A 22,840-nucleotide genomic window follows, 5' to 3' on the forward strand; every position below is an offset into this window, starting at 1 on the left:
ATAGCTGATATTTGAAAGATGCAGAGTGGGGAAGGTGGAACTGCTTAGTAACATCATTCCTGCAGCAAGCCCTTTCAGCTAAATCCCTGTACAACATCCAGCTGGACGTCTGCAGAGGAATTTGACACTGACATCCCTGGTAGTCATTCAGTGGGTGCTGGCTGATGAAAGATACTGAGTGCTTAAAGTAAGAATCCTGTTGAAAACCTGTGGCAGCTTCAAAAACAAAACCAGGTAGTGCTTTCCAAAAAGGAACAAAGTATATTGCGAACTTGATACTCATCTCAATTTATAGTTGATCTTTAATCTGCAAACCCACCCACAAAACAATTGCTAGCTGATCTTCATTGTATGTCTTGCTGAAAGAGAAAAGGCAATTGGTGGTATGATGCACTTTCACTGTTAGAAATAGCTGTGCCATTTGGAAGTAGTGGAGGAAAGGTATGAGCTTGTTGTTTAGGACCATCTGTCTTCAACATATACTATATAAGATTAACTTTTAGTTAGAAGAATTTGTTTCAAAAGATAGATATAAGTCATGTTTATCCATTTTTTTGGAATGGACAAAGAATAAGTTCTCTAAGATCCATGATGACAGTAAAAAGAAAAATATTAGAATTAAAAATGGACCCAACCTCAGAATTTGCATGGATACAAAACTCAATATCCCTAGGATTTCCAAAATATATGTCTCTGTGTCTCCCTGAGCTACTATTTTCACCAGGTTTTGAAGTCAGGTGAAAATGTCATTATTCCAATCCAACGAGTGTAATCTCCTCACTTTCCAGTAGGAGAAGAGCCACAAGGGGATACCGTTTACTGTATCCCCGAGCATATTGAGAAATAGTAAATGCTGGGAATAAACTCCAAGGTGGTCTTGTATAGGGACTGAAAAGAGAAGTTCAGAGTAATTGTAACTGCAAAATATGAATATCATATTGATGTTAGGTAATTTTGCAGACATAGTATACTGACAAAAAAAAATCTGTGGAATGCTCAGGATGAGAAGACAACACCACTGTGGTGTGAAGGACCATAATCTCTAGCCATTTATGCATACATGTGCTTATTTATCAAAATTAGACCTATTTCCTCTCCTTTGTAACTGTATTTGTTGATTTTATTTGAAATTTCAGAAACAGGAAAGCCTTTTGCACTTCTTGGATTTGTTGTGTTCATTTCACAATGAAGATTTAGTTTTTATTTAAACTGGATGGCCCAATATATTCAGTTCAGCTGCTAGATTGACTGCCACTGAGTTGTCAAATGCCTGTTATGAATAGTATACAGAAGGAGAACAAGTTGACCTTGAACTTGTTAAATGTTTTATGAATACTACCCATTTCCAGAAAAATATGAATCTGTTTTCCAGATTTGCTCTTTTTACTTTCCTTAAGGCCGTTCTCAGTAACAACTGCTTTTCATCTTACTGATCTTCTTGTTAAATGAAAGGTTTGGGAAGGAGAAAACAACATTCTAACTATGAATTTAATACTTGTGGATTGTAGAGGATTGATTATATTGAAGACTAAATTCCTGGACTTAGCCAAAGGCTATCAAGAATATTGGGGCTATAATGCTAGCCTTCCTTCCTAAAACCTGTCAAATTCTGTTTTATAGTTTGCTGTTGCTGGGCTGATTTGGTCTTGGTGACTTTTCTGTTAATAGCCATTTTCACAGCTAAGCAAAGTCAGAGTCAATGATGCTATTCAAACAGAATAAATAAAAACAATCATGGTTTTGATCTGTCCAGCTCCCACAAACCCATGCTTTGTTTCCAAAGATAAGAACGTGACCTTAGCGCCTCCAGCTGGCATTGGAAACACGGAATCCTCGTGCATATACCGAAGAACACAACGAGAGGGAGGAAGTTAGTGCTATAGGATCCAGGTTGTAACCAGCAGAGAAGCACTCTAAACAGAATTAATTTAAGACACTATATTCAGTACTGGATTTTGATCAAATACTTCAAAAGTAAAAAATAGCATTTAATTTATTCTGCCATGAAATACATTGGCTCCTTTTCAAAAGCTACTTTCAGCTCTTTCAGAATTTGTGGGCAAAGTGGTTTCTAGCTAATACATAGTTTTAAAATGCTGTTTTGAAAGCCTCTTGTATGATAGAGTTCATAGCAACAGCTTCTGCTACTGCTTTAAGAGCACAATAAGGTTTAATAAGAGGAGGATGCACTTCAGTTCATAGATTGCTTGTTTTCTGCTTTACTTTATTCATCATAATCTTTACCTATGCTTAGTTTAAAAAAAAAAAAAAAAAAGAAATAAAAATGCCAGTGACCAGTATTGATCTTTTCTACTCCACAGCAGGTTCCCTTGATCTGGATCGAACCTGTCTCTGTCAGTAACTGCTTTTTCAGGAGACAGTTCTATTTAAAATGTTTCACAGGGCATCTAGTTATTTGTTCATTTGTCAGGAATGGTGGAAGAGACTATAATAGACAAGCAGCCTCAGCTGGCTGCTGGATGTAAGACTAGATCCAGTCATTTCACAAAGACAGGATGAGTATATATTTTCTGTGCTCTGTGGAAAATAGATTTATGATGCATCTTGACCCAAGACTTATTAAAAAACCCATTCTCAATATTAATTGAAATTTAAAATGTCCTTAGGAATTTCATTGCAAACATTTTTACTCTACTATTGGTTTTGATGTTAAGAATGAGAGGTGTGTGGCATGGGCTGCAGTACGGTGCACATGGCAGCTATCAATTCCACACTACAAGATCTGTTTGTCAGGTGAATGTAAACGGAAATGTTTCCATGCAGATCATGTCCCCCCTCGTGTGTACGACACACTCATGCAAAGCTGGGAAAAGAACAGTCTCTTATGACAATCTTGTTTGTATAGTGAAAGGTACCTTGGTCTTTGTGGTTTTCAAAGAAGAGCTGAAGAAGAGCTTCAATGAACACTGATATATGTAATATGTATTCAACGTCATTGAATGTGAGGTACAAGTGTAGTCAGACCATCCAGTGTCATTTGCAACATCAAAGACCACTGATGTCAGTTAGAGAGGCAGTTGGAGTGCCCATCCTACGTTAGACATGGTGAGAAGAAACCCGAGACCTGTTCCTTTTCTTCTGACACACTTACAAGACAAACACATGCTCCATTAAAAATAACACAGCTCTGCTCTGATATGTTTCCCTCCCATGTGTCTGACTTAAAAATATGCCTCAGTTCACAGCGTTATGCTTATTAAGATATAACATTACTGCTCTGCAACGAGCCACTTCAGAGAACACAGCAGGAAGCTGGGTCCCATTATGTTAAGAGGGCAACCCCTTCAAACTCAGCACTGGAGCTAAACATTCTCTGCTTGCAACACTCTCATCTTGCATCCAGAGTTTATTTTTGCCTTTTTTTTTTTTTTTTCCTCTTTTTCTTGTTTTGTTATTTTCTTGAGTCCTGTTGGTTCCACCTCTGAAAAGCTATAGTGACATAATTGACACTACAGCGGCTGAGGCTGAGAGCACTAGAAAGCAGCATATTACATTTTCTTTGCACAGGTCACTGAGCATCCAGTATGATTTTAGCACATCTTGTTGTGGAGAGCTTTTAATGCTAATTTGTTACTATTATTTAAGAATAGTCTGCTGACAGGGAGACTACCAGCATGCTGTCTAAACATTAGGTATTATTTTGACCTTGCTTTATTCCTGCAGTAAAACCTGATCGCAGGTGGGAAATGCAGGCTGTTATTCACACATTAACCAACAATAAGGGCAACCCAGATCATAACTGCACACGGAGGGTGAACGTATGGAAATGATGGAGGGCTTTCTTCTTCTTTTTTTGGTCCATATAAAAAGACTTGCATGGCACTGATTTTTTGCATTAAAAATAATACATCAAACATTAGGCATAAATAATGCAGAATGCCACTGCACCTGTGGGGCACATACAATGCTTCCAGTTGAAACAATGAAAATGTTGAAGCAATTAGAAATATGAAAAGAAGCAGATTATAAAATTATTCTGCTCTGTATCTTATCAGTAAAGACAGTTTAGGTGGATTTGTTGCACAGATTTTTGAATGAACATGTATAGGAGGACAGTATATCCTGGCTTAGGAGTGGCAGGTCACCAGTTTTCCCCCAGCAGGTTCACTGTCCCAGAGATTCCTCACTGAAATTACCAGTGAACAGCCTGACCCCAGGGACAGGATTGCTGTCATGTGGCAGTAGCTGGGAATGTTTCACATACTTAGCACTTATGCATACAACAGCTCTTCTTAATTGTTTTTGCTTCAAAATTTCTGCAGAAAAGCAATTCAATGAGGCTGGTTAAAGTGTTACAGGTTTTAGTGATTCTTTGGGTTTTTTAAAGACTTTATGCTTCTGCAAATTTAAGTATCAGTATAAACTTCTTTTTCAGAGCTGAAAGTTTATCATAAATTGATAATCTTTATAAACATCCTCCTTTAGTATAGTTTGATCAACATAATTGTTCTTGCTCCCAGCCTAAATTACTATTGCCACTGAGAGCCTGTTTGGGGTAATGATCATTTATGAACGATCTTCCATTATGGGAATGAACTTCCATTATGAACTAGAGCAGCTGAAGATTTGTCATGGGTATTTATTCACTTCTTCCTAAATACAATTTCCCATCTCATCTGATGAGGGGGTTCAGTTTAAACCTCTGCTTGAGCCACATTCTTGAGCTGAAGGTTTTTCAAAAGTGCTGTCCATGTTACCACTGGTAACATGATGCACATCTCACACATCTGTTTCTCTCAAAAAAGCCTGCAGCCCTCTAGCCTAACACCAATGTATTGATGCTTTGTATCAGATATTGCAAAACTTACTGCAAATTTGCATTTGTCCATCTAGCCCTTTAGTCTTGGTCATACAAATAAGGGGTTCTTTGGGCTGCTGCTGTAAGAATTCACACAAGGAACCTTCACATGAACTCATGTGCTGGGGCAAAGCACTTCATACTTGGCCTGGGTCACCTCATGTATATCAAACTACTTCATTCTCAGAAAAAAATTAACAATTAGATGAAGAGATGTTGAGAATAGTTCAACTCTGCTAAGGCAACATTCATTCTGGAGACTAGACCAAGGTAAACAAGAAAAAAGGGAAGTCTTTCCCCAAGATCAAGAGAGAGTCCGAAACAAGAGACATCCTTCATCTGCACACAGCTGGGACCTACAGAACTACCTCTTAGTACTGTGCTCCGGGCTCTGTCAGCATGTCACTGTACCTACAAAACAAAGTGGTAGTGTCTGGTAGTCCATCTGATAGAATATCCCAAAATAGTGCCTGGTAAGCCAAGAGGGAAAGGAAAGTTTCCAGGCAAGTTTTGACACAAATTACAAGGACGAAGTGTCTTCTTGGAATACCAAGAAAAGAGAAGAGGCTGTGACTTGGACATCACAGACTGTGCAAGCAGATGGGAGATCTGGAAAACTGTGATGAATGTGAAAAGGTGTTTCAGTGCACTTAAAAAAAAAACCTTGAAATTTTTAATAAAAAAATACAGCAAAAGAGAGAGGATGCATAAATAATGTCAGACTGAGAAAATAGCGAAACCTCTGCAGGTTGACATGTAGAAGACACACATTTAGGAAGTCCAAAGAGGTGTAATTTTGTCTGCCATGAAAGGAAGAAGTAAGAATATGACTGAAAATTTGAAGAAAGGCAATGGTTAAGTGTAAGCACAAGGCTCAGTAATACCTGGGAGATACTCGTCTGCAGGTGCCTGACAAGCCCATTTTAGATCATCTTTATGAAGTTCCCAATGGCTAAAGGAGACTCGAAAGACAAGGAGTACCTAAGTATTGCCTCTTTTATCACAAGGACCACAATGCTTTATAACCACTTTAAAATTCAGTATTTCAAATTAATTTACTAAGGGAAAGGTTAAATCTTTTCTACTAAATCTTAGTACAATTAGGAAACCTTTTTCCCCAGAAAGGCTGAAAGTGCCACACAAGGCCTTAAACATTTTTGGCTGTAAATCATCTCAGATATTCACTCAGTAGGCTTGATCAGTAAGTAACTTTTCCAAAGCCCTCAAAATCCTGGCAGGCTTTGCTCTGAGCTCTAATTCCTTTTGCCTGGAAAAATATGTAGAAGACTGGTCCAGAATAAATCTGATTATTTATATCATAAATAGATATCTGATTTTTGTTTTGAAATATAAATAATCAGTTTTTGAAAGTCTTTTTTTATAAAGAATAAAAACATCCCCAAGATGTATGCAGATACATTAGCATGTGCACATCATTTTATTTCAGAGTGAAAAAGCAGCTACGTACCAGATACCCATTACATGAGCGTGTACAGACCTGAGAGTGTCGAACCACTCTTCCTGCTTAAAAGAATCATTCCAAGAATTTTTAATTGTACTTCATTTGCCTGTTCCAAGAGAAGATGAAAATTAGAAACCACAAAAAGATTGAGCAAAGTCTGGTGAATTGGAGGGATAATGGAGGCCAGAGGGTAGGAAAAAAATGTTATTTTCTATTTCTCAGTGGTAAAAGTCCTGATAAGGTGGATGTTTGTTTACATTCCTCAGACATGCCCTCTAACATTGTGAGTCTTCAGCAAACACAAGCACTGATACAACAGGCATCTATTCAGCTTTCTAATTATGCAAGTACAAATATCTGCCATTTGGATTTTAGCAATTTCAAACAGTAGAAATGAATCTGATAAAGGGAAAAGGTGAATTTTTATGCTGCAATTGTCTCAGTAGGCAGGGAAGGAGGATTAAGCAAAAGTGTTTGTGATCTTAAAGGCAAATTGGATGACATTTTGAAAGATAACTATAAAACCAAGTTAGTGATTGATAGAGATGGCAGTGAATTTTTCCTCAGAGCAATTAAAACTTCAGGGATTTTGCTTTTCTTTATCATTTGCTTACCTATCATTCAAATCTTTAACAGACAGTAAGAAAAACTTCATATGAAAGATTCTTCTTTCATATCACTGAAAGGAGTGCCCTGAGACAGCTTCTACATCAGATCCAGTGGCACAAAAAGAGAATTTTCCAGTCAAAATTAAGTCAAAAGGAAATCAGGATCATAGCGTGTCCTCTTCCCTGTCATGCTGATGCTTACTTGGCACACTGATATACGTTTACCCATTGCTGCCTACCCCAGTTTGCCCACAATGGCTGCCTTGACACAAAGATTCACTTGGCAGATGTTTACTTGCATCACCTTCAGGACCCCAGTGAGTTACCTTGACTGAAAGTCAAGCCAAAAAGATTCAGTGTTTGCCCCTTTCAGGTCCCATTCTGTCTCCTCAGCAGCAAACTACTCCACTCAGTTCAAAAATCAATTTAGTTGCAAGGTCATATGGAAATACCTCACAGTGTGAAAAGCTTGCCTCTGTCTTAGCAGAGGCCTTTGGATTAAGCAGGAAATTGACCACCTAAAAGCTTTGGCCATACTTCACATGCAAAGAACTTTGTGTCCATCTCCTGCACAGCCAGAGCATAAAACTTCGAAAACTCCATGTCGTAATCAATCAAGCTCAGAGGACATGGCCACTCTTGGCACTCCAGCTGGTTTTGCTCCCACTGCGTTTGCTGCAGTTCACTAGCAAAGTACGACAACTCACATGGGAAAAGTGCTGAGTAAAAAATTGTCTTTGCATAGGCACAGAACAGTTCAGATGATGCTATGAATAAGGGAAAGAGAGTTTAGGTTTTTGGAGGTTTTTATCATTTCCATTTCTTAAATTGGTTGGAAGCTTGGTTTGGAGGTCAGGTGTCCTCCCCTAAATTGGCCAGTTGTTTTACTTTTTGTTTATTCCTTGTATTTTCCAAATAACTTCTGAATAATTGTGAAACTGATCTATTGTGATGATTTGTCAAAACATAATCACATAACACAACACAGGCCAGGTTTTAATTGTGCTTTAACTGAAGCCCTTGCAGCCTTAAAAAAATAAAGCAGAGACTTTTTCACTTGCAACCATGAGCTACGGACATATGTGGCCCTATGATGAGCTATTGGTGGGGAGGGCCCACCAGATGGGAGGAATGAAACAGAAATTTTGTTTATTTCTGCAATCAAGCCAAAGTGAGCTGAAAATCCTGAATGAAAAACTTTCCACAGAACTTTTACACAAAGATCAGAGACTTTTTCTTGGGATGTACCACTTGGGAATTTGTGTTCCTTGTTCCTACCACAGTTGTATAATTTTAACATCCCACAGAGCTGACAGACTTTGACACTAACAACTGTGCAGGGAGTAAAACAGATTTACAAGTGGCAGTGACCTTTTCATCAAGGGAAGTAAAGTAGACCACCGTACCCCCGACTCAGTCCTGACAACATCATTCAACATACAGTAGGAAAAGCACTTCAGCAAAAGTTTATGAAAGTGACATTGACACAGCACAGGACATTAAATTGATCCCACCAACATGCCGGGAGTTTTAAGTAGCATCTCTTTCCTTTTTTTCATTGAGATTTGAAGTATTTTCTGCTTTAATAGTTTAGTGTCATCTGTTACTCAGACAATTAAAACACACCAGCACCATTTTAATTACAAATGCATACAGATTTTGACCATCCTTGTAGTAAAAAGACGGATAAATAAAAATTAAACTAACCCATAACTGAATGTTCCTACCAGCATTTCTTTGCATTCATCTGAGACACCCATAACACTGTGCTGCCTGGACAGGGCTTATTCACTATCTTGGATCTTGTTACCCTAGCAACTAATAGCCAAGCTGGCTTCGAAAAAAGTAATAGAGTGGCCTCTCTGATTTTTAAAGGAAATTGGCTACTTTAAGCCCAGTGAATGCATGTTTTAATTGCACTCTTCATGGTTGAGAATCTCTCCCTCAGCATTTCTTCACAGTTAATAACAATTCTATTCATCTATGTGGTTTGATGTGTAGATACAGTAAAGCAAAACTCTTCCTAACAGACACTTGAAGCATAGTTGATTCATTTTAGGACCTACAAGCCTAAAATTACATCTGCATTTGTTTATGCAGAATCTCCACAACTTCATTTAAATTTGATTTAAAATACGGCTATTATTTTAAACTTCTGTAAGAGTAAAAACAGTTTACTAAGAAGCATTATGCAAGTACAGTTAAGAAAGATACTCCATCTTCAGAAGAAAGAAAATTGTTGGACAAATTTATGGTAAAGCAAATTTTTCCTATCGATCAAGCCCTCAAGGGGCATTAACAACACTTAAGGGACCAAAGTGCAGAAGATGGCATAGCTGACACAGAGAGGAGTCGGCGAGAGAACTGAGCAGGGCTGGAAGGAAATGGAACACTTTAACATTACATCCCAGTCATACCAAGGTCCATTGACCCTCTACGCATTCCAGATAATTAATTTACAACACATTAAACCTCTGTGTGAAGAAGGATGTTATGCATCAATTGCATAAGAATAAGAAGCGTTATTGATTTAAGTTTTCTATTGTATCATGCACTGACAGAAAGAAACAATCTAGTGGTTTTTTAAAGACAAAAAAAACTCTTTTCTGAAGGACAAGTTTGCTAAATAAGTGCACTTTACACTACATTTAACTGAAGTATTGTTGACACCCGAAAATAAATGCTGTTAGGAAAGAAACCCTCAGCATAATTAGGAGAATATGGTGTGACTGGATAGTATTGGCATTCACTCTAGGAAACAAATACTTTGAGGTGATAATGCTCTCTTTTACAGTAAGAGCTTAAAATAGAAAAACATATTGACAAATATAATTTAATGAATAAAATATGAGTGAACCTGTTCCATTAATACAGGACGATGTCTAATGAGATTCAAGCCCATTTTCCTCATGGAATCACTGTGCGCTTAAACAAGTAAAAGAAGGAGACTCTCACAGGCTGGCAAACTTAAGATTCATGAACATCAGAATGAGTTTCATTTACAGGGGTTTGTTTTCTTCAAATTACAATTTTCAGACAACAGTTAAGAAAATTCAGAAGTTCTGGTGAAAGTTCTGTACTGTTTAGCATTTCTTACTGTAGTTTAGCTTCCCAGGAACACAGGATGCTTAGAAAACCTGGCCTGTATCACTCACAACTTTCAACAACTATTTGAAGTTCATTTAAGACTAGGAGTTTAGGAGGTTTGAATCAGCTTACATGTAAAATACTCCCATGTAAAAGGATCCAATAAATTCAATTTCAAGCAAGCAGTAAAAAAAAGAGAGAGAAAACACAGAGAAGCCTTTAACTGATCTGAACTACAATGAACCTCACAATCTGAAGGGAAGGGTTAGTTTCCTGATAGAAAGCTGGATGGTGTTCTGGATTTTGTATAAAACACTGGGAAAGAGTATATCAAAGATCTAAAATAAAGCCTGGGATTTTGCAAGCCAGCGAAGCTACTGCAGCCAAATTGAAAACAATATGGGAGCATCCCAAACATAGCAGAGAAGTCAAAGCATTACAAGACTCAAATAGAAAAGTGTGAAGAATCTGAGCTACAAAAGCAGGAGAGCGCCTAAATAACTCAGAACTCAGGCACAGTGGCCAATAGTATGAACTATGAAAATCTGTGTGTTTAGGTTTAAGAACAGCAATTTACATTTCTCTGCAAGAGTTTCTGGACACCTGCAAGTATACACATATATGGGCAAAGTGGATGGCAGTGGCAATATTAGATCCAGGATCCCTTTGTGAAACCAAACCACACAGAGACAGAAAGAAATGATAGCTTGAAAGCCAGCCATGAACACACAAACAACATGATGGCAGCAACACAGAGACCACTGATGCAAGAAAGGCTGCAGCCATCAGGAGGTAACTTAAACTGATCAAAGAATTCATTTAAAACAAAGAAACTTTTCTTCAGCATTAAAGTTGGCTATTTAGGTACTTACTTTTGAAAGAAACGTGTCATAGTTTCTCACAATAGTACTGTCAAAACTGAAGTCAAGTGCATTATTTATCATGGGTACTAATAAAAAATTTAATGTCAGTGCTTTCAAAGAGTGAAGAGAACCTTTGGCCTTAGTCTACATCTGTAAAAAGTTATGTATCTGATTCAGAGAAAGTTTATGTTAACTGAAACTAGCTATAAAATACTTACTGCCATTCCCAGAAGGAATCTGATAAGCACCATTATCTCACCCTCTCTTGAAACTGCATAGATTATTTCTCAATTGCAAATAGTTAATTAAAAAAACAAAGCTAAGTAAAATTTGTTACCAAAAGATACATATACTGGATCCTTTGTTACAAGCCCAGTGGAGCAATGTACTATCCCTTAAATGACACTTGTATCATCCATCTGATATTTATTCCCTCTTCAACCATTTCTAGTCCAAAACAAGGGTCTCAAATGTCAGAGAAAAATCAGGGTATGACCTTAGTTTGCTGTGCTCCTCACTTTCTCAAGGTGCCTGATATGAACACCCTTCAGCTGGGCTGCAGGCACCTGTCAGGCCCTTTTCATTAGTGCCAGTGAGCAGTTCTGCAATACCTCCCATGTGAGTGTTTGCCAGAGACTTTCCGCAACAAACTGTGCTCTTGCCCAGGCTTAGGATCACACCATCAGCTAAAACAACAGCAACCAAAAACCAGCCCTGGCAGTGCCCTGATGAAAAGAATTATTTCCTAATACCCATGCCAAGATCAGATGTGCACATACTAATAAAATGCAAACTGCCAGTCACAGGAATGACGGGGATATTATAGGCGTGGCTCCTCTATAATCTACCTGAATTTTCTAAAAACATGTGTGTGTTTCTAGGAGTAGTACAGGATAAAGGGGAGAAAGCTCCAGTAGGTCCAGTCTTGACTCTAACTCAGCAACCTCCTCTCCCAAAAGACTTCTTGACCCATCATAGAAATTTCTCAAGTAGGTGTATCACATTTTCCTTTCTGCACACATTGAGACATCCCCAGGATTTATATGATATAAAAACCAAACTATTATTCATCCAGAGCAACTAAACATTCACAGTGCAGAAGATAAAAACTGATTTTAAAAACTAATTATTTTGGCTAGATATTTTAGATCTTCTTTGACATTAGAATTTGAAACACAACATTCAGTGATAATTATTATCTAGAAAAGTAATTCAAACAAAATTTAAAATATCTCAAGCCTATCCTTAAAACTGTAATGAAATGAAGGGCAGGTCTATTGCTATTATAGAATCAGAAGGAAAACAAAAGTCTCTTATAATTTGAGATTCCACCAGGTCATTTAAATATGCTACACTATTACAAATTTCAGTATCTAAAATAATAATTCAGTATTTCCCCAGAGCAAATTATAGCCTAAATTTTTTTTTCAGGGGCGAACAGGGAGGAACAAAAACAAAATAAAGCACAAAACAAACCAAAAAAAAAACCCAGCATTTTTCCTTTAAGTTTTACAGTGAAAAATACGAAAAAAAAAAAAAAAAAGCATTCAGCTTGAATGTGCCAGCCTTAACTGTCTGCAGCTCAAATGGACAAAATTATGAAGGATTGTAAGGAAAACCAAAATAAATTGATTTCTTGGTGGTGGTGCACTCTCTGATGAGTAACAGCAAGAGAAGAGTACAGATTCCCTTATAGTTGATGACATTGTTTCCCCAGTCTGTATCAGAGCAATTATGTTACTTAGTAGCCTTTTCAATGATGAGATGATGTTAATAAACAACCTGGGTGTGTTCTCCCCTCACTAAATTACAATCAACATTGATTCCAATTTTTCATTTGTTTTTCCCTCCCTCTATGGCAAAGATGAAGCTCCATACACTTGCACGAGTAATCACGCTACTGTTAACTTCGACTGCCCCAGTCAGGGAAATGTTCTTTTTCTCCCTGACCTACAAGGCATGACCCAGTCTCGTGAAACATTATTTCACTATTCTAAAAAACTTTTTTTTTCAAATAAGCTGGTTCTGCCAGTCTGATGAGAATTTTGAGATTTCCCCTGGCAATCATGACGGTGTATTGAAGAGGGCTGCTACACCAAGGCACGGACTGCCTGCCCACTGCTACCTCCTGCTCGTGCTCCTCTGCCCACCGTGTGCCATGGTAACCATGGCATTCCCACAATATACACTTCCACCACATCCAGCTGCCACACACTTACATGGCTGCACATGCCTTGTAGGAAAAGGAGGTCAGCCAAGGAAACTGGTCCAGAGGAGCAAACAGAAAGAGAAGCCCAAGCTCTTAATCAGGTGAGACAAGGCAACCATGGGAAAATGTGCATATGACATTTAATGATGGCCAAATATACTCTGAAAAAAAGTTGTAAGTTCAGTTGAATATAAATGTATGTTTGCTTATTTCCCGAGTTATTCTTTTGTCACTCAGAAGAAAAAAAAATTCTATATTACAATATTAACATTTTAATGGGATTAATTTTCTGCTTTACTATCCTTTATTGAGTGTTTCACACCATGCACATTGCCATGGATCCTGAGCACCTGACTGATCAGACTTGCACCCTGCATGTCAGTGGTGTACAGCTGATGCACAGATGGCCACATTTGTTATAATGGACTCAAATGAACACCCACTTGTGAATCCATCATACACTACTCACTGACTCCTTGAGATCTAGCTGGTGGCAAAATTCCATTTAAAGTGTAGCAGCACAGTGTTTATCCTGGAATTGCTGAGATAGCTCAGAGGTTTGGGCTGGTTTTTGGTTCCAGTGATTATTATGAGCAAATGATTTACTGCACAACAGAGGGTTTCTCTACTCAGATTTTATTAAATAATTGCAAAGTGATTATTTGCAATTGCAAAGAGATGAGCCAGATCCCCATTAGGAGTATATTGCTAGAGTTCTATGATGTTTATTTATCCTGTGGATATTTATTTTATATGTGAACTGTGTATATTTGAAAGACTAGATGCTACATGAATCGGGGTATCACGCACACACGTCTAAGGGTGGGGTTATTTTTAAATACTGTTAATTTCATGGAAATCCATATCTTGCAGTCCCTTCTGAAAATGCTTTCCTAATGGAGTATTATGTATGTAATAACTGCAGCATCAGGCTCAAATAGTAACTCAGACTTTCAAACCAGTTGAAAGAATGCAAAATGCAGGTAGATAATAGGGGTTTTTTAAAATATTCACCCATACTTACTGTGTTCCTCTCCAGAAGTCATGGGTCATTATTCTTTGTAGCTCTTTTTTCTTCAGAGTAAGACTATGGAATGAAGTCCACATTCTGAAATTACATACAAATATGTTAGAAAAATGGAGTGTTTGAAATCAACTCTAATGTTAAATGCAAAGGACATTCTGGGCTCATTAAGTAAAAATATCTCATTTAATGAGCAGGAAAGCACTGGAGCACACTGAACCCTGACACAAAGCAAATTATTTAAGTGATAAATTATATTTTATGGGGAATGTAAAAGTTAATAATACTCAGGGGTAGGGTAATAAATGCAGAGGTGTAACTAACTTCATTGACTGCTTTACTTACAAACATGCCATATGTACCTGGTTACTTGAAATAGTAATAAAAGGAATTGGCAGAAACTCCAGGAACCAAAGATTCACACAGAGACCTTTGTAGCATTCTTTTCCACTAACAAATCTGTGTTTTATTCTTCTCAAACTCATTATTCTCCTCCCTCTTTCACTCCAGAATATATACCTCCGGTCTTTGCTTTTCACTTTTTGTCAAATATTTGATCTTGCAATCATTAAAACTGAAACCTTCTTATCTACCAGAGAGACTAATAAACACAGTGCACATTTACCTGCAATGATGCCCCAGAAGTGACCTGAAACTTTACTTGAAGACAACCAACCTATGCTGAAGGAAAACTTTAAATCTACTACCCTTCTAGTGCATACAAGTTCAGTGGCACTGAATCTCCTGATATTTTTGTCCTCAGAGATCAATGCAACAGACCAGCCCACAAGGATACAGATCCCAAGTACACCACAAGGGTTGTCACCATGAATTTAACTGTCTGCATTAAAACCCTTTCTCTATATTTCAACAGTGTAAAGGAAACAATTCATACACTTCGAATAGAAAACAGAGGAGGAGTCGGCTCAACAGCAACTATTTCCAGTGACTATTTCCTTAATCCTAAAATGCAATGTGCATCACCAACATGGTCCTTTTTTCCTTTCTGTTTACATTTACAGGTCAGCAGGTAGTGCTTTATTCCCACTGGTTGTTACCTTGAAGTGGTACAGTTTGTACATGTATGAGACATTCACACAGCATGAGTATCACATTTGTCAGAGTCCACCAGCAAAGCTGTTGTACAGAAACAATCAAATGAATTATGAAAGGAATCAAATGAATTATGAATGTTTATCCACTGCATTGAAAATTACCCACATATGTGCAATTGGTTTTTTAGGAACAAGAGTTTACATTCAATTCTGAATTAAATCAACTTAATTTTACCCTGCTTTTTAGTTTGCAAACTTGTGATGGTGATCAGTGATCTTATGGCACCAATAAGTGAGCTCGAGCTATCATTTTGAATCTGGAAAATAAAAAAATATTAATAAATAAAACCAGAAAAGCAAAGTTTTCCTTCAAAAAAACCCACCACACTCATCCAAATTCTTCATTTATGGTTGAACCCAATGATGTAAAAGGTCTTTTCTAATCTAAATGATTCTATGATTCTAGTAAATAACAGTAAAGATGACATACAATATATCATTTTCCAGCAGAAGAAACATGTCTTTCACAGATAGCATGACTAGAAACAGAGGCTTTGGGGACCCACAATAATTACATTGCATGATTTGTAAAATGGCAAGTGTGTAAGCCTGCAAAAGAAACAGCAGCAGAAGATTTGTTTGGATGGATTATAAACTTTAAAATAAGTGTTTATCAAAATTATTCTCTCCTTCTAAATAGACGGATAGCTTACTACTGTTAGGTTTAGCTTTTTAAGTCAGTCCTGAAAGGTCCAGATTTACTAGGTGGTTTGAGGTTCCAGAAAGCCTGCATTTTGAACAGAAGCTGAAATTTTGAACTAATCCAGTGACGTTAGGAACAGGTATTTTCAGGAAAAGCTTTGATTATTGTACTCATTGTGAGTTGAAAGTACCAAGAATTTCAGCAAACTTTTGTAGATTGGCATTGGGGGCATATATGTATGTGTCTGTATATTCTGTATATATCAGAGACAAAAAATTACAGATTCGTGGCATGAGAACAGTAATAAAAGTGTTTTTAGGAGAGAGGAGAGAGTCAAAGTTTTAGGTAGCTAAAGCATGAAAAATCCTCACAATAATTTGTATATCTATCTTCTGATTTGTGTCTATCCAGAAGACAGAATCAGAATTCTGATTCAGAACTGAGTCCTTAATAACTTGCATGAACAGCAAGTACTTTTATAAAGAGATAAAGAGTGATTCCCCTTTTCAAAGCATGACTGTGCTGCCTACAGAAGTATTTTTGTGGGGTTTCTAGACTAGATTCTGTTAGGAGACAGATGAACAGTTTAGTCTCCCTCACAAAGTTAATAATACAATTTTCTCTGAAACTTCTTTTTATAAAAGAAAGAAGCATTGCACTTCTTTTTGGAGAACTTCAAAATGGTGCAGGGAGTAAGAGGCTACATAAAGTTGGGAAGCTGAGGGACAGAAGAGCTCAGCGTGTTCTCCATGGAACTTCCCCGTGAACTTGCAGCACACTTGATAACCAAAAACATGTCATCTGAGTCTTCTAAACCAGTAGATGCTGCTATCTCTACTTCTCCAAATATTGAATTTATGTTTTCAGCTACATGTAGAATAGCTAATGCACTGGTGCCAGTCAGATGCTTTATATCACCAAACCCCCACAAGCAAATTTGTTTTACACAGCAGTTGAATGAAAAACATCCTGTAGAGAGTGCGAACGCAAGGGAATGAAAACAGAAAACAGCGCTAGCAACATGATTTAAATTAAGTGAACATTTATACCTCCAAGACATTGCATTATTGCTTCTTACACTTAGTGGGAAAAGCTGTAATTTACATGTACAATATTTTTAACCTCATCTATTAATAAGATGTGTATAGTTTAAATTGATACTGGAAAGAAAAGACTTATTTGAGAACATATGCTGTAATAATTAAAATGCTATTATGCTGACAGTGCCTTTCTTTGAGGAACTTGTAACGTCTGTATTGGCTGTGATAAGCATTGATTATCTAGAGTGATATAAATATTTGGGCAGCTAGTAACAATCAGGTAGAATTTCAGTACATGCTATAGGCAGCCGAGATAAATCACAGGAAGCCTAGATCAAAGCTGGTTTGTGAATAAGCTTGTTTTTACTTAATGTACTTAATGACTCAATATAAAGCACACACACAGAAAACTCTTCAGAGATTTAAAGCACACGGAAATGCCATAAAAAAAACATCCCATCCTGTGCAGCATTTCTCTACATCTGTAGAATCTCCCTATGCAGCGAGAAGGATGTCAGCACACAAAGAAGGGAATTAATTCAATCCATCAAGTACTTACCATGTAAATTTACCAACATTAGGCATTTCTTTGAATTATTAAAACTTTTTTTAAAGCAGGAAAAAAAAAACCAAACCCATGGAACTTTTATCCCTTCCCCTTGAGGAGGGTAATTTAGTGATGCAATAGGTCAACTGACTGGGTCAGCTGCCTCTTGGTTCTACCTCAAGTATTTATTTATTCTGACTTACTTTCATTAAATTGCTATAGACTGTAATAAGGGTTTATATGACCCATTGTGGTCCTTTCTAGGTGCATTTTCTCTTCCCCACTCTGATGTCCCACTATATAAACCTCTGGTTTCTTGGTCCTGGTCCTTAACATCCCAAAAGCTCTCTGGATTTCTGGAGGTGATGCAGGCTTGAAAGAGTCCTGATGAGTCAAGATGGCCTCGACTTCAGTGAGGTTGAAAGGGCATGACTGAAAGCAGGATCTGCTCTCTATATTCATTAATGAGGACTTTTATTGCTCACATTTCCTCCTTTGCACATAAGACAAAAGCTCATTCCTGTCAGTGAGTGAAAGAGAGCCCCAGAAGCAGCTTGGGAAGCCCCACAGCAACATGTGCTGCCATACAGGAGCAGGGCTGGGATCCAGCCATGGATCCTGGCTGCCAGCACTCCACTGCTCCTTTAGAAACCAGTGCTGGCAACAAAGCTGGAGCCTGCTGCATTTGTGGGATTTTGGCCCCAGTGATAAAATAGGAGCTTTTTGCTGACAATTATGCAACCAAGTTTTTACCCTGAGTGACTGAATCCAAACATTTGTCTGATTTCAAGTGAGTGAGAAGCCCTCTATTGACTACCCATCCCCGTAGGACTTCCCACATACTTGTGATCAGGAGAGAAGCCCAGTTTATGTAAACCTTTGCCCATGAGTCAGGGTTGAGTAAACAAAGACTTTTCCATATTTTCTGCAAGCATTCCACTGTTAATACACAGCATGCAACATTTGTTTCTTATTAAGCAGTATTTTCATTTCTTTGCTCTTGTAATTTAGGTCTTTCTAACACTCTTTGTTCCCTTTTTTTAAGCATCGCATTAACTTGCCTCCCTGTAACCTCTGTACAGCTTTCTCTGTGATTGTTGTAACAATTTGTCCTATTCCAAAGCACAGGGATTAATTGCATCTCTAGTTATTATCTTGTCCTTGTTTCTTTCAGACTAGTGGCCTCTGAATTTTATTTTTTTTTTTCAAAACAGATAGAAGACTAAAAAGACATCATCTTCACAGTAGCATAAAGTAATGTTCTGTAGACACAACAATGGCTGTTTATTGCACCTTGCATAAACTGCTTTCATTACCTTCAGATTACTGGTGTTATTCAAAAACATTCATTTACAGCAAAGACAGTCCATGGACAGTTATTGAAACTCTTATACACAGCATTTTGTCCTAGACTGCAGCAAATGTATTATACTCTTTGTCTATTCAAAAATAGATTTATTTATTCAAAAGAAGCTTCAGTTATTTACATAGTTTTGATTATCTTAATACTATTATGCGTTTTGTTAATCTAAATTAAATAAACTTATAGCAATGTAACTGAAGTGAATCTTGTAACTTAGTGCAATAGCAGTGTCACCATAAACATATTGCATTTTTGCTCAAAATATAGGAAAATTCACACTCTGTTGGCCACACAGTGTAGTTTGCATGAAAGCCAAAAGGATTCACGTTATTTTCCACAGGGAAAATAACTGCAGTTGGGCCATGGCAGCATGGTAGTAACAATACATGGGAAGATAGGTGGCCTCGGAGAATATTTTAAATGGCTGGTTTCTGTTGTTTTGGGGTTTTTTTTATCCTCCCTATGTATTTTTCAAGTGCTTCTGCAACAATAATGTTACTGGTCTTGCAAAGGACCCAAGACAAATTAAAGAGCTGATTACTGGATATTTATTGCAGAGTATCACACAGAGGTACAGCCAAGCTGGGGCCTTACTGAGGTGATGCTGGGAGGGGGAAAGGGTCCCAGTAACTACTGTCTCTCTGTCACTTAAAAGACACCAGCTGAGAAGGTAGAAAACAGCAGTAAAATGTAGAAACCCCATATGTCCTGATTTTTTGTACACTTCACAACAGAACTATAAAATATATTTCTAGAATGATACTAGTGCCACTTCTGTCTGTTAGTTTCTAAATTAGTTTCTTTGCACATTGTATTTTTCAGGAAGTTTACATTTATTGTTCCATTATCAGAAATGGTATAAGATTGGTTAATTCTATGTTTCAATTCTGATAATATTTTAAACACGTAAGTGTTGCTACATTTCATACAGCTTCCCACTACAAGACAAGATTCTTCAGATTCTACATATGCTTAATGAATTTTCTCAACAATGTGGAAAGTAACTCTGTTTGCATGTTATAGGGGCATGGAAATTCACAATTGGGTAGATGTCTCTAATTTCCATCTCATACAGTTACAGAGTGCATTGAAGGCTTCATAGGTTTTTTTCCACATGCTGGATAACTCCTATGTATTCCTGTTATGCTAATGATTGCTATAATTTGAGACTGCTTTTCTAAGTACCAAAGATGTCTGAATGCATTTGTTTCTAAACAAGAGAGAGTCTGTGACAAACACATACTGAATAGCAAAAGGAGGCAGAAAGGCCAGGGGACTGGAAACTAAAAAAGAAAAAAAAGAAAAAGAAACAATACATAGCACAGCAGCCTATCTGAATGACCTTGATACACAATCTGCTATTTAGCTATATACAGGGCTTCAGCTATTCATTTTCTCTTACTTCTTTTGGATGATGCTACCTCTGTTAAAGAAAGAAATTTGGGGAGAAATAATTAGATTTTGTCTGAAAGAGTGACTTAACAGTGGCAGTACAAAATCTCATGTGTTTCCTCTGCTGAAGAAAGAATTTGTATACAACTATAAATTTTTTATGTTTCTATCAAACATTGATAATAAAAGTTTTAATATTTATAGTTACCCTTGGCCAAACTCAGAGTTCCCTCTCCAATAGGGTACATGCACAGAGGTACACATTGCCTTTGGGTACCACTGATTGGGACAGTAAGTACATGGTGGATTTCCCTTTGGAATATAGCACTGATACCCAGCTCTCCTTAATCTTCTTAATATTCAGTTTTACGCATTCCTCTGTAATCAGCTCTATCCTGAATTCTAATGAGTTCTGGTTTTACACTGGGAGCTGTGTCTTTTAACAATCAATGTTATTAAAATGACCCTTGATAGAGCATGATTCCACAGTAGGGATTTTCAAAGCTATGTACAAAAATACATTTCATTACCACTTTAATATAGAAGTTTAAAATCAGAACTTCTCTCTGCCTTGTTCAAAGCAATTTCTCTAGCTTTGAACAGCTGCTCGGCACACCACAGTGACTACAGCAAGATTTCAGATTTCTCCTTCCATGGTGGCCCAGGATCTCAGAGCAAAAGAGGAAACGCAGTGCTGGAGATTGGATAGCTGGTAGATTTATGGTCACTGGTCTGAACCCAGCCCAGGAAAAAACTGATTAAAGGGCTCCATGATGCAAGGTGCTCTGTGTTGGTTAGATTTTTTATTGCATTGTTATAACTTCATGGGAGTTATTTAATGATCTTTTAACTAGTTTTATTGCTTACTGTATATAAGAACTACCAAACTGCTGGCATAGATAAAATATGTTAGGAAATGAGTTTCGTCTCACTTTCCTTTTTACTGAGCAAGTGAATCTCCCTCAAGTTTCCATCACGCAGCAAATAAACCCAATACAGAAGCAAGGAGATTACACATCCCCTTGTCACAAGCATCTGAACCAAGTACTGGTTTCTAGATGGAGCCTTGCTAGGACTCTGGGAAGGCACCAATTTGCAGTGCCAGCACTGTATGAGCCCCACTGAACAAAACTGCAACATGCAGGTCTCTAATTCAACAGCTTCTTACTAAGGAAAGGAAAACACCCTGCTTTAAGGATTTGCTTTTCTTAAAGCTGAAATCAAGCTACAAAAAATTGTGCTTTGAGATAGGCAGAGAGAATAAACAAAAATGAAACAGCTCATATGGGAAATTTTCATCTGTCTGTCACAGCACATAGCAGAAGAAATCCGCTATTTTTATTAGGGTTTTGTTGTTTGGTTGGATTTCTTATGACATAGCAGTAGAGAAGGTTGGCAGCTGCTGTGCAGGTAACTGAGTTTAGAAGCCTGCTACAAATAAAAAGACTGTTTAGTAGGAGCAGAAAGGGTACTTCACAGGATAAAATGGAGTAGGGTAAATATAGACCCCTGAAAATCAAATAAGGAAACCTTGAAACTCCTTACCCACCCTGCAGCTTCAGCTCTAATTTGTTCCGTCACAAAGCAGAGTTCAAATATTTAAAAAAGTCTAATGTAAAACAGAAATCCCAGGCATCCCGTATTCAACAGCAGTTTCCTTTTCTCCTAAACATCATGAAAGGAAAACCAAAGAAATCAAAAGATTGTTTCAAAAACAAAGGAAAAGAATGCTCATTCCAGGAGAACATGGTGCCTGCTCAGTGTGAAAAGCATTTCCCCTTTGACTTATTTCCATTATTAAGAGTAAATAACCAAACTAATCCCAACGGTGGATTTAAAGTAAACAAGGCAAAAACAGCAACACTTCTCTTGAAAAGAGAAAAGAGTTACTAAACAGAACTAAACAAATCCTAAGTGGAAATCATGAGCTTACAGTAGCATTTAGGTAGGAACACATTTATCTGGATGACAGTAGAATATCCTTAACATGGAGTTGTATCACAAGGGCACGCTTTGGAAAAAGAATGAGCACTACTAATAAAACTTGTGGCACAAAGCAGTAGGAGAACTTTGCCCATGTGATTTTATTATAGTTCTACTTCTGGGCTTATGTCATTTTATTCTACCCCACCTCTTAAGCAGGTTGCCACTGTGGATGGAGCCAGCTCCTTTACCCAAACGCACAGGTTTGATTGGCATGTGCTCCCATCTTTGCCCGTGCCTGTGTTTCTGAATGCTCCAGGGTCTGGATTGAAAAGCGCCACAACGTGCACTCCCACGTGTGAGCTAAAAGCACTCTGGACATGAACTGAATGCTGGGGGGCCTAGAGCCAGCCTAGAACAGCTACAGCCCCAAGCTTCTCGGCTTCTCCCAGCCCCTGTATTGAGGACTCAAAAGTTGGAGGAATTTTTAGGACATTCTCTTTCATCAGATGTTCAGCACACCACAGAACAGAACCTCTTGGCCTTGTCCCTTAACAGCCTACATCCTAAAAGATAGATTTGACTTCAGGTCCTGAATAAGGAGAAAGGTCTGTAAGCCATTTGAAACTTAAATTCACCAGGTGGGCTTAGCCACCTGTAAAACGAGCCCGGAGGACACCAATGCTTTCCCCCTAACACTCAAATCAGCGTAACCTTGTGGACTTAGACCTCCTTTATACCAGTG

The sequence above is a fragment of the Coloeus monedula genome, assembly GCF_965178545.1.
Source record: "Coloeus monedula genome assembly, chromosome: 9".
Lineage (NCBI taxonomy): Eukaryota > Metazoa > Chordata > Aves > Passeriformes > Corvidae > Coloeus > Coloeus monedula.